This window comes from Notechis scutatus, chromosome Z (assembly GCF_049901735.1).
Source record: "Notechis scutatus isolate UNSWTSFEM ecotype Mainland chromosome Z, rNotScu1.2, whole genome shotgun sequence".
Lineage (NCBI taxonomy): Eukaryota > Metazoa > Chordata > Lepidosauria > Squamata > Elapidae > Notechis > Notechis scutatus.
The window spans coordinates 104728726-104741913 of NC_142025.1; the positions used below are offsets into that span (position 1 = coordinate 104728726).

The 13188-nt window shown below is 38.8% G+C and overlaps 1 pseudogene across 1 annotated transcript; it reads left to right on the top strand.

Annotated features, from left to right (window-relative positions):
* The first annotated feature begins 1631 nt into the window (after positions 1–1631).
* On the top strand, positions 1632–8857 carry LOC113424391 (E3 ubiquitin-protein ligase TRIM7-like; annotated as a pseudogene). Its single transcript, XR_015745780.1, has 4 exons — positions 1632–1860; positions 6178–6478; positions 7396–7500; positions 8157–8857. The product of XR_015745780.1 is annotated as an E3 ubiquitin-protein ligase TRIM7-like (transcript).
* The last annotated feature ends 4331 nt before the right edge of the window (positions 8858–13188 follow it).

Genomic DNA, 13188 nt, shown 5'->3' on the forward strand with positions numbered 1-13188 from the left:
CAAAGAAGGGGAAGGAAGAAAGGGAACTCAGACAAAACAGGTTATTTAGAAAACAAACACAGGGTCAGTCAAAAAGGACTCAAATGCCTTTAGTCCAATCCACAAAATGGGAAGAATGAACAGGATGAATTAGAAATCAAACTACATGAGGGCAGATATGATATTATTGCCAATACAGAAACTTGATGGAGTGATAAAAAAAACACTATCAGGCCAGGGTGAATGAAAGGTTCCTTCAACTTTCCTTCTAACTCTGCTATCCTGTTACACTTCTGGTATATTTGGGCAATTAATTTCCTTTGAAAAGTGATTGGGGCATTGGAATTTTCCTGCATAAAAGTGTAATCAAAATACAATAATGTGATTCATTCACTAATCAGTGCTTAATGCACAGGAGAAAGAGGGCATCACTTACCTTCATTGGAATGTCCGAAGAGAAAATCCAATGATTTTATTTTTCAGGCCAGCATTTTTGATTGCATGTTGCTTGGGATTGTTAATTGCAATTTATGATAATAAGGTTCTTTAGCCTGGTATTCCTCTGGCCAAAATGCAAAGAACAGACAGTTCCACAAAAATGCACCAAGCCTCCAGAATAAGAATCTATTCAGAATATCACCATTATTTCATAGGTCACTGAAAAAGGCACCTGAGACCCAGAGCTCCTTCTTCCTTTTCAGCTGTTTCCACAGGAGTTCATTCTTTTACTGAGAAGACCAGGAACACAAATTTGTAAATACTGCAGAGCCTGGTGGTCAGTCACATGAAGGACAGGATAAAATCCTCTCAGGGGAAAGACACCCTCCCACTATCACATGTAAACTATATCTACAGGAACAAAGGGACTCAAACTACAAACAGATTAATAGTTAGAAATTATGCATCAAGCAACTGCACACTAGTATGCAGTACATCCATGGCATGGTAGACATGCAAATTAGAAAAACATGCACTACTAGGCAATTTCTTATCCCTACTATGCTATGTGCTACTCTGTACCACATGTATGAACTTCTCTGTTTTCCTACAAGCTTCGATGAAATAAAAGACCAAAAGTGCTTTTGAAGTTGGAAATATTTTTAAAAAGTTCTAAAGGCCTTGGCAATGGTTTTGTTGTTGTTATTGTTGTTGTTTGTTTGTTTGTTTTTGGCACAGGAAGGCAGCAGTTTTACACTTACAAAGCATGTTACCTTTATTTATTTATGTTTATAGATCAAGCTACTAGAGAGGCTGACTGGCTCAGAGATGGCGGGAATTGTTCAACCTATCCGGAATTGCAGGCAGCAGCCCTGGGAAACTCCTCCATTGGCAGGTGTCAGCCTTCCTACAAAGGAAACGATACTAGGTGAAGTAATATTTATTGAAAAGAGACATTAATAGAAGCTTAACAAACTTCCCATCGCCACTTTTAACCGTCTGGATGGGTCTTCTTTTTTCCCCCCAGACCTTCAAGTCACTGTGAGCTCCTGCCTCTCTTGTCTGTTTCCGACGCTGCATCTCTTCATTTCCCTTTCCAAAGTCACCCACGCAGCTGGGCGTTCCGTGCCCGCCCACCCTCAACTGGCTTTCCAATTCATGTCTGTGTGCCGGAGGACGGCAGTCTGTGTGCTTGAAAACTCAGGATGACGTCCCCTCCCGCTTCGCCATCCACTTTCACTTTTCCTCTCCGAACTGGGCAGCCCGAAGCAGCGGCGGCTAAGTGGCGAGTTCTTCCCGGGGTCCCGCCTCACTTCTTTTGCTCCGAACTGTCCAGGCAGGCTGCAGGCGGCGGACAGCGGTAAGGAAGGGAATGGGCGGAGAGCCGAGACAGTTGCCTTCCTCTCCCTTGCTGGACCGGCGCCGGTTCCCCCGGTCTTCGAGGTATCTTGATTGCAAGCAAACCCACTGGGCAGGAGTGACAATCTTCCGCCATCTTCCAACCCTTGGCTTGCAAGAAAGCGCTGCCCGCTTATTCACTGAATGCCTTCTTACCCTGAGCAGAGAAGGCGCAGCACGAAAAGCACAGGCGGTTCGTGGGAAAAGGAAAGCGATAGCCTCTTCAGGATCCAAAGAGAGTCCTCGGAATCCCATCTCGGTTACAGTTAAGGCAGAGTGCAAGAGTCCAGAAATGGAGGGAGTCAAGGAGAATGACTAAGAGGAAGAAGTAGTAGCTTTGCCTGGCCCCCGTTTCTGCTTTTTCTGCTACCCGCTTAGAGACCTTCCACTAACCCCAAACACTTTCTTTCTTTCTTTCTTTCTTTCTTTCTTTCTTTCTTTCTTTCTTTCTTTAATTTATTTATTTATTTATTTATTTATTTATTTATTTATTTATTTATTTATTTAGTCAAGCAATTATAAGATAACAGGTATAAGTATAAACATGATTATGGATACATGAAATGGATACATATAAGAAAAATAAAAAAAAGAAAAAGAAACAATAGGGCAGGGACGGTAGGCACATTGGTGGGCTTATGCACGCCTCCCACAGACCTCTTAGGAAAGGGGTGAGGTCAATAGTAGACAGTCTAAGGTTAAAGTTTTTGGGGTTTGGGGAAGAAACCACCGAGTCAGGTAGAGTATTCCAGGCATTGACCACTCTGTTGCTGAAGTCGTATTTCCTGCAATCAAGTTTGGTGCGGTTTGCCTTGAGTTTGTATCTATTGTGTGCTCTTGTATTGTTATGGTTGAAGCTGAAGTATTCATTGACAGGTAGGACATTGCAATGTATAATTTTATATACTATACTTAGATCGGACCGAAGGCGGCATAGTTCTAGTTGTCTAGGTCTAGAATTTCAAGTCTGGTGGCATAAAGTATTCTGCAACGAATTGAAGAGTAGAGAACTCTTCTTGTGAAATATTTCTGGACTTTCTCAACTGTGTTAATATCAGATACATAATGCGGGTTCCAGACTGATGAGCTGTATTCAAGTATTGGTCTAGCAAATGTTTTGTATGCTCTCATTAGTAGTGTGATATTACCAGAGAAAAAGCTACGTAGGATTAGGTTAACAACTCTTAATGCCTTTTTGGCTATGTAGTTACAGTGGGCTCTAGCACTTAGATCATTAGAGATGAGAACTCCAAGGTCCTTGACAGAGTTTGAATCACCAACAAGTTCTTGACTATTTAGCTTGTATTTTATTTTCTGATTTTTTTTTTGCCAATATGTAAGACAGAGCATTTATTTGTTGAGATTTGAAATTGCCATTTGTTTGACCATTCTGATACATAGTTGAGGTCTTTTTGAAGGGTAGCGGTATTGTCTGTGATGTTGAATTACTTTACATCATCAGCAAAGAGAAAGTAGTTGCTTTTAATATGATCACAGAGATCATTTAAGTAGAGTATGAAGTGTGGTGGCCCTGGGTGACACCACTGTTGACAGGTACAGAATTTGATGGGACGCTCCCAATTTTGACCATTTGTTGTCTGTTTGACAGGAATGCTTCTATCCAGTTATGCAGATGTCCAGAGGTACCATAAGATTTTAGTTTTAGTAGTAGTTTGTCATGTACCACTGAATCAAAGGCTTTACAGAAGTCTATGTAGATTGCATCTATTGCTTTGCCCTGATCAAGTTGTGTAGTCCATATATTTCTGCAGTGTAAGAGTTGCAGATTACAGGATAGTTTTTTTCTGAAACCAAATTGTTTGTCTCTAAGTGGAGGATAACGGATTGGTTAATTAATTCCATGACTTTACAGGTGACACAGAGATTGGTCTGTAATTTTCAACTAGGCTGGGGTCTCCCTTTTTGAAGATGGGGATGACTTGAGACCATAGGTTTGGCAAGGAGCTGGTCCTGAAAGATTTTTCAAAGATTATGCTTAGAGGTTGGCTTTAATGGTGTTGTCGTTGCAGTCTTTACCATTTGGTCCTTTCAGGGGTTTGATGGACCTTGAGACTTTTAGTTTGTTGTTTACAAAATTGTAGAAAGCACGGGTGGAATTGGTGCATAGAAAGTTTTTGTCTTGTTTAATGTGATAATTGGTGTATTCAGTCTTTATCTGGTGGCATAAATTTTTGTATTGACTTTTGAAGTTGGCAATGTGACCAGATTTGTTTTTCCACCCAAATGATTTCTTTTTTGATTGAAGCTTCCTTATTGTTATGGGTAATCTATTTTTTCTGGTTTGGGGAGTTGTTATTGGTACATATAGTTTGATGACTCTTTTGACTTCAAGTAAAAATATGTTGTAATGGTCTTCAACAGTATTGCATCCAGTGAATAGAAATTGCCAATCAAGGGATGAGAGATCGTTTATAAGATCATAGTTGCCTTTTTTGAAGTTATAATTGGGGATTCCATCATTGTGATGATTTTTGTGTGGACGTATGTTGAGACAAAAGTCATTCATGTTGTGGTCACTGTTGGAAAAGGGTTCTTTAATTTGTATTCCGTAAATTGAATTCAAACTATTGCAGAAGATGATATTGAGGCAGTTATTAAGTCTAGTATTGTTGGTTACTAGTTGTTCTAGTCCCAGATTTGTTACAGCATTGTAAAAGGTTGCATGTGTGGGTTCAGTTGTACATTTGTTAAGGGTCCAGTTAATATGAGGTAGATTGAAGTCACCAAGAAAGATAAAAGTGTGTGGGCAGGATGCTGCCCATGTTAGTAGTGTATTTAGCTTGTTTGCATGTTCGATGTCATAATCAGGGGCTCTGTAGCATAGTAAGAATCAACATGTGATATTTAAGAACAGTTCACAGATGATGGTCTCAGGAATAGCAAGCTCCTGGGTAACTTGGATGTTTTTTAGATGTAAGGACTTTTTATAGAAGATAGCAACACCTCCTCCTCTACAGATTTCACGATCTGATCGGTAAACATGATAGTTTCTTACTGTGGTGATGGAATCAGGGAGAGATGTATTGAGCCATATTTCACAGACAAATATAATGTCAAATTTAGCCGTATTTAGTAAGAGGAGAAATTCAGGTATTTTATTCACAAGGCTTCTTCATTGAGTAGCTTGCATTTAAGGCCAGCTGTAGTTGGAATTGAGGTAGTTGGGAGCCTGCGTGCCTAGTCTTGGGTGATGGTGGATTGGTTGAAGTGGGGTTGGATGCTGAGTTGTGGGTTGTGTGACTTACTTTTGATACATTCAGCATGGTAGTCAATGTACAGGTCCTTTTCTCCATTGTCTAGATGGTTTTTGAGTTCTGCGCAGAGTTCCTGGGAGCAGATTCTTTGCAGTATGGATAAGTCTGGTCTTGAGTTAAATTTTTTATGGGTGGGATTGGATTTTGCAATGGTGTTTATTGCATGAATGAATATACGTTTGCTGGACTCATTTTTGCAAACAACTTTACAAAGTCTTGGGGCCACAGAGCTATCACTGTATTTGTACCCAGGACCATCTCTGGTTATTTCAATTATATCTTCAGAAGAGATGTTTTTTGTATTTAAGTTGCTTCTGATATCGCGAACTTTGATGGTGTTGTCTGATTCGCTGGTGTCTTCGAGACCAAATAAGATGGCATTTGGATGTTTCTGCTCACGTTTCATGATGTCTCTGATGAGTAAGGGGATATTATTTGTGGAATTATTTGATGGGATAGTAATTGTTTGTGGCTGTGGTTTGGTGGTTATTTTTGGTTGTAGTTGTGATTGTAGTTGAGGTAGTGGTTGTGGTAGTTGTGGGATTTGATTTTGAGCTGATAGGTAATCACTTATCTGTGCTGCATTTTTTTTTCAAGAGAGATTAGGCTTGCTTGTATAGTTGTTTCAAAACATGTTATTAAGCGTTCTTCTATTGAGTGAATGAGTGATTCTATGCTTTCAATTCTGTCAGGTAGGGTACTCAGTTTGTTTAGGTTAGGAGAACATGATGGACATAGACAAAAGAATGTATCTGATTTAACCTCAGACTGTCCACTGTTGACCTCACCCCATTCCTAAGAGGTCTGTAAGGGGCGTGCATAAGCTCATCAAGATGCCTACCTTCCCTATCTTAATGTTCCCTTTTATTCATATCTATTTCATGTATTAATAATCATGTTTATACTAATATATATTATAAAATGCATGCTTGACCTTTGAAAGTGGCCAGAGTTTGATGGAGCTTCTTTCCCATGAGGGCTTGCTATATTTAACTTGCTTTCTTTTGCCTATCTAAACTTACACCACACTAGGTTTCACCCCTTTAATCTGATTTCTATTGAAGTTTTTACATTTTCTTTTTTTCAGGTACATTTGACTGGGGAGAGGACAATGTCACACACTCCCCGCTGCAAACTAGTTAACTATTTGGAAGAGCTGAATGATGAGGAATTTGAGAAATTTAAGATGCACCTTGAGGACTACCCAGTGGAGAAGGGCTATAAGCCCATTCGCCGCTCCAAGACTGAGAAAGCTGCCCACATTGAAACAGCCTGATACATGATTGAGGCGTTTGATGATGCCAAGGCCTTGAAGATGACTGTCAGCATTCTAGACAGAATAAATAAAAAGGATTTGGCAGCAAGAATCCGAAAGGAAATGCTGGAATGTATGTAGAGAAAGCCCAACTGGCAACCCAAGGGTGACTCTTAAGCACTCATGTCCTTTGTTGGCTTCTAATCCTCTTTCCCCCTCGCTTCCTAATAATCTTTCTTTCAAAATCAATGTGAGAACAGTCTTTACATATTGTCATTTTGGAGTGTAGAGCAAGCGTGTCAGACAGCTGGAGGAAAAGGGAAATAAATATGAAGTAGTGAATGCAATATTTAATAGAGTCTGTTGTGATGTTCATCTTGTTTTCTGCAACTCAGGTCTCACCTCTCGTTTTAGCTGATTTGCTAATCTAGAAAACCAAAAACAACTAGAGATGTTTTGTGAGTTAATAGTTATCCCCTTTGTTTTAGCTGAGACATCTGCCTCCTCAGACAAACAAGAAATCCTTTTACATTTTTATTTTTGAATTTGGTATTTTGATGAAAAATTCTGTTGGCCAGCTTTTCTCAATGCATGATGGATTATTCAAACATAGGCACCTGCGATCATGGAGAACAAACTGAACACACTAAAAATAACCTTAAATGCTTTTATTTTTACATCACTACATTATCATTACTTCGGTCTTTTTTGGAAACTGGTGATAAAAGAAAAGCTGGAATTGATTCCTTCTTGTTCCCTATTCTTCATTGGACCCCACAGTTGCAGGAAATTCTACTAACTCTCTGGGAAACAATGCTCCTCAAGATGTGTTGCACAAAACGATGGCAGTAGGAGATGTCTGGTTGGGGGAAAAAATCTGTTCTATCCAATATTGTTTGTTCATTTTATCAGTTGATGCTCATTGCATTAACTATGCACTGATGCATTTATTTGTTTAGCCTATCAGATGGTTGCAGAAGGAACAAAGGAAACCAAGTAGATTCTATTTCTTCATTTTTAAATCTAAGAATGACCATTTATTTCCAACAGATTTATTTCCAAAGCCACCTACCATGACCAAGAAAGAAAAAAAAGAACGAGAAAAGACAATACTGTCAAATGTATGTGACAAGTTTTTGGGCATCTCAAAGAAAGGTTAGTTGCTGCTGAATGAATTAATGTGTTCCTAAATAAAAGTCTTGGGGTTGCTGCAGAAAGAAGGGCAGAAGAAGATAGATCTGAATGCTTATCCCAGTCTGAATTGCTGTGCACCTGAGGCACCCCATACTCCATTTAACAAATGCATTGGGGAGAGCAGGGTGGGTGTTATTAAGGAAGGCAATCATGTCAGCGCCCCACTTAATGACCATCACCACCTTAGACTATTATGGACAAGTTCCATTATGGTCATAATTCAAGGATTATCTGTATACTGTAGAAAATCAAGTTAAATTTCTTGCTAGTAAGTTCTTTCTGGGTTTAATTCATGTTTTCCAAATGCCACATTTTTACTCCAAGCTTAGCTCTGTGTTTCTCTAGAAATGCAAATGTTTATAGTATCCACATTGCATTTTGATTGAGGGCTCATACTTACATCCCCCTAACAAGTGCCATTTCAGAAAGAGAAATTTTCCAATATAGAGGCCACTGTAGGAAAGTGGGTGCCATTTTGGAAGCAGACATTGTGTGGCTTTGTGTGGCTATTGTGTATAAGCAAATAAAGAAGAGAATTTTGGTTGAATTGTTCTATATTGTTTTTAATCTTAGCCTGACAGAAAATATCATTCTAATATTTTTATTTACAACTTTAGTGGAAGTGATCTTGGATCCCAAGACAGCTTATCCTGCCCTCATCCTTTCAGAAGATCGGAAAACAGTACATATGGGGGAGCAAACCCAGGTCCTTCTTGACAACCCTGAGCGCTTCCGGTTTTTACCAGGTGTCCTGGGAGCAGAAGGCATTGAGTCTGGGACTCTAGAATGGGTGGTGGAAGTGGGAAAGGCCAAAGAGTGGGCCATTGGGATTGCCCGGGAATCAGTAGAAAGAACATATTCAGAAGATATCACCATTACTCAAGGATTCTGGGTATTGCAATTAGCACAAGGAGAATACCAAGCATCTACAAGCCCTCCAATCAAACTTACACTTTGGAAATCACCACAACGTATCTTAGTTATCCTGGAGCATGATTTTGATAGGCTCATCTTTTATAATGCTGACTCAATGGATCATATCTATACTTTTAATTATCCATTTTGTGAGAAAGTGTTCCCTTTTCTCCTAGTGAGGGACAAAGAAAATCCCTTGAAAATCTCTCCAAAAACTTCATTGTGACAAGACATGGAGAGAAAAAGGAGAATGAGTTTTTGAATCATTTGTTTATTTACTCTGGAGGAATTTCTTTTTGGATAAGTTAGTTTAGTGTTTTATTAATCTTTGATTCATTTCTCTTTGCCTGAAATGTTTTTGAACTTTCAATCTATATCTTAATAAAGAATATGTAGATAGATAGTAGAGAGATATAGCGTTTTTGTTTAAATGCTTATATATTTTAACTTTCTATTGCTGTTTTCTCATTATATATAAACTGCATAGTTTATATAATGTTTAATGTAAATTATACTGATGATATTGTTGTAAGCATCTCTCTGATTTTAAAATATGAAACAAAATATATGCAGCTCAGGATTTAATATTTTAGTTGCTGTCTGAATTTGGTTATTGTTTAGCCAGAATGGGCTAATCATGTTTTGAGGGTAGAAATAGACATCTGCCTTTACTGACAAAAAAGAAAAAGATATTTTTGTTTTCAAAATTAAGCTTGTTGAGGTGACCAGGACACAATCTCATATTCACATGTTGTTAGATTTAACACAGGTTTTCATCCAAAATGATGATTTATATGATGCCTTTAAAAATTATAATACAGATTGACATTTTGTTAAACTTGGAAAACTAAACTAGTCAAAACATTAGCAACTTTTGTTTTATAAAGTAGCTACAGTTTTATCCACCAGAATTTTTGCCAGTCTGATATTAACTTTTCAAGACCCTTTTTGCTTTTGATGCTGGCCCTTGTTTCTGCATCCTTGAGTGGGTTTAATTTTTTTTTAAAAAAAAACATACTCTCATAGCATCGGCAAATGTGATAAGTTCCAGAATTCGTAATGTGAGGGCAATCTGGCTGCAACATCTGTCACCCCATTGATCGCCAGGGTTGATTTGTCTGATCTGGCTGGCTAGGCGAGTGTCCCCTTCCTCCCTCGCCACTCCATGTGCGTCCTTCCCGAAGCTGCACACTCGGTGGTAGAGGATGACCATCCCAGATAGAAGGAGTGGAATGTACCGCTCTTCGGTCAAGGGTATATGATAGATATTTTGGTTAAAAATGTGAGAGTCTGCTTATCTGTATACACTTATCTACAAGTATATACAGGAAGTATGGGTACTTAAAAAGTATTATTGTATAAACCCATGGATAAGCCCATCCTTGGATAAACCAAACACAATTTGGGGAGTGTATTTTAGCACCTAAAATTTTTGTTTATTCACGTATATACACTATTTTAAAATTGCACAAACATTAAAAATAAGCATTCAACTAGCTATATTTTCTAATCAAAATTTGCAAATGAAAAAGACCTGCTTCTGGAAATCGCATAAAAACTGCATTAAAAAAATCAAGGGAATTTGTATTTTAAAAAGCCCTGGACGATTTATATTAACATATACATAAATTAAGGTAGAAGTCTAAACAACTCCTTTAGGGAGCAAAGAATTTGCCAATATAAATGATTATAAATTTTTCTATACTGTTGAAAGAAAAATCCTGATTTAAAATCTTGGTAAACTTAAATGGCCTGCTAACATGAATAGGCTGTTAACATGGGTGATATAATCAATTTTTAATTACCCAAAGATTCCCAACTATAGCTTGCTTCTAAAAAAAACAATACAGAGTCATCAACTTTGCCATCTTAATGAACATCAAAATATTGCAAAAAAATTTATCATTTGCTTCTATGGGCTACTTGTTTCAATTCAATTACCTTGTTTTCCATTTTGGAAACTGTAATATTGGCTTTATCACAATATTTTTTTAAAAAATATATAAAACATGTCATTTTCAACATTTTTCCTACCTGCTACAGCAACACATTCCATCCAATTTATTAGTACATTGAAAGCAATTGTCTGTTTCCCACTTAGTTCCTGGGGAATGTTTTGCTTTATTTAAAAAAGATCAATGCATACAATCTCTAGGAAACAAAATTTCAAATCAGTGTTATTTGATCACAAGATCTACCATGAACCTTAAAAAAGTTATACCTTAAAGAACGTTACAATTGGCTTGCTGTTGGACATGTAATATATATTATTATTTATATGGAGGTGTTGACAGTTGAATCCATAAACCTGCAAACTGCACAGCTCTTCTCATAAGAACTAATGGAGTTCATTTTTTTCATTGGTATTTTTCCATTCTGAATGTAACAGTTCCAATGGTGGGATTCAAATTTTTTTGCTACTGGTACTGTGGGTGTGGCTTGGTGGGCATGGCAGGAGAAGGATACTGTAAAATCTCCAGTCAGAGGTGGTATTTGCCAGTTCTCTGGACTACTCAAAATTTCTGCTACCGGTTCTCCAGAACTGGTCAGAACCTGCTGAATACCACCTCTGAACAGTTCCCCTAATTTTAAGTAGGTGGCTGAAAAAAGAATATAGTTATTAATTATTACTACTGTGCTTTTTATTTATTTAAAACATTTTCATTGCTCCCATCTTATAACTAAATCTGGACAGTTCCCAATCAAAAGTTAAAACAGCAGAGAAACCATATTAAGTTATAAAACTAAACACATTACAGAATTAAAGCCATCAAAGATCTGGGGCCAAATCAAACTTCTGATGTGCAGTCACCTAATCTTATCCCAGCACTTGTGGGTGGACAGGGGAAGCCAGGTCTTTCAAAGCTTTAGGCAGGGCTAGGAGTGTTGAGTATTACTGTACTTCATAGGGCAGGAACTGCAGTGGAAAAGGCATGCTTCCTAGCTCCCATCAGATGAAAATAATTAGGGGAAGGAATTAAGATTGTGTCCATCCTATCTGACCTGGTAGGGCAGGTCCAGGTCTTAAGGGAAATATGGTCCCGTGGATAATCTAGGCCTGTGTTATAAAAGGCTTTAAAAGTAACGATCAGCATCTTGAATTGCACCCGAAAAGAACTGGAAGCCAGTACAGCTTGTTTCTGAATTAAAAACTCAGTGAAGCTGTACTTATTACAGGTATGAGCAAGGCACAAAATTAAAAAAAAAAAAGAATAGGTATAATATTACCATTTTTCACATTTCTGAAAAGTCATATAGCAGATTCCATCACACAAATTAAGAATGATGTTTGAAAGAAGTAGGCTGAGGAGACTCTGGAAAACATAATAACAATTTTATATCATCTATTCAGAACCAGAATGGAGTTGGAGGTCTTCCAGTTCAGCCCCTGCTCAAGCAAGAGACTTCTCTTCTTTAAAACCTCCAGTGACGAAGCACCCACAACATCTGAAGGCAAAGCTGTTCCACTGGTTAATTGTCCTCCCTGTTAGGAAGTTTCTCCTTAATTCCAGGTTATTCTCTCCTTGATTAGTTTCCCAAAATTGTTTCTTGTCCTACCCTCTGGTGCTTTGGAGAATAAATTGACCCTCCTCCTCTTTGTGGCAGCCTCAGATAACAGATAATCAGAGTTGGAAGGGACCTTGTAAGTCATCTAGTCCAACCCCCTGCCTAAGTGGGAGACCCTACACCATTTCTGACAAATGGCAGTCCAATCTCTTCTTAAAGGTCTCAACTGATGGTGCTCCCACAACTTCCGAGGGCAAGCTGTTCCATTGGTTGATTGTTCTTACTGTCAGAAAGCCTCAAATAACTGCTGTCAAACACTGCCTGAATGTAAGCGGCAATATTCTGGGACTTGGACACAAGGCAGCCCTTTTGAGTGGCAGTTGTGTCACTAAGCTTGACCTGAGGCCCAAGCCCAACTCCGGGTCTAGTCTTGGGGCTGCCACAAAGTGCTACTTTTCAGGGTGGCCTAGAAGGGGGAGGTAGAGAATTGTTTCTCTTTTGTTTGGTGTGTGTGTGTGTGTGTGTGTGTGTGTGTGATAGACTGGTGGGGAGGGGGTGTCAGCAAAGTCAAGTTAGGCATTTCTCAAATATTTGATACATAAAAGCCCAAAAATTTCACTAGAAAAAGCTACTGGAAGTTTCCAGGATTATGTCAGTCTGTAATAGCTTATGTACCACAATGTCCTTTCAAATGGACTTGTTCAGCTCAAACACCAAGAAAAGTACATGGGGCAATCAATTTATACAAAGCACAAGTAGGCATAAGACCATACACACACCAGAATGAATCATGGAGTTTTCTATAGGTCAAACTCAAGGCCCAGGGGATGCTTAGATCTGTCCCATGGGGCCACCCTGAAAATAGCAAAGGACTGGTCTGCAGTGCCTCTGCCACCAAAAACCGAGCTCAGAAGGGCCATGCACGGCCTTTTTGAGCTCCATTTTCACTGGCAGAGGGTTGCAGGAAGCCATCGTAGATGAAAACGGAGCTCAGGAGCCTGTTTTCGCTGGCAAAGTACTCGAGCCACCACAGGCGCCCGACACAAGTGACATCATGCTAGCCATGTCCACCCTGCCCCCCCAAAGGTCAAACACAACTCTGATGCAGCCCTCAATGAAATTGAGTTTGAAACCCCTGGTATAGATAGTCCTCAACTTAACATCTATAACTGAGTTCAGACTTATGATCATAAATTGTTGGGCAGGTGACTATGGAATCACACCTCA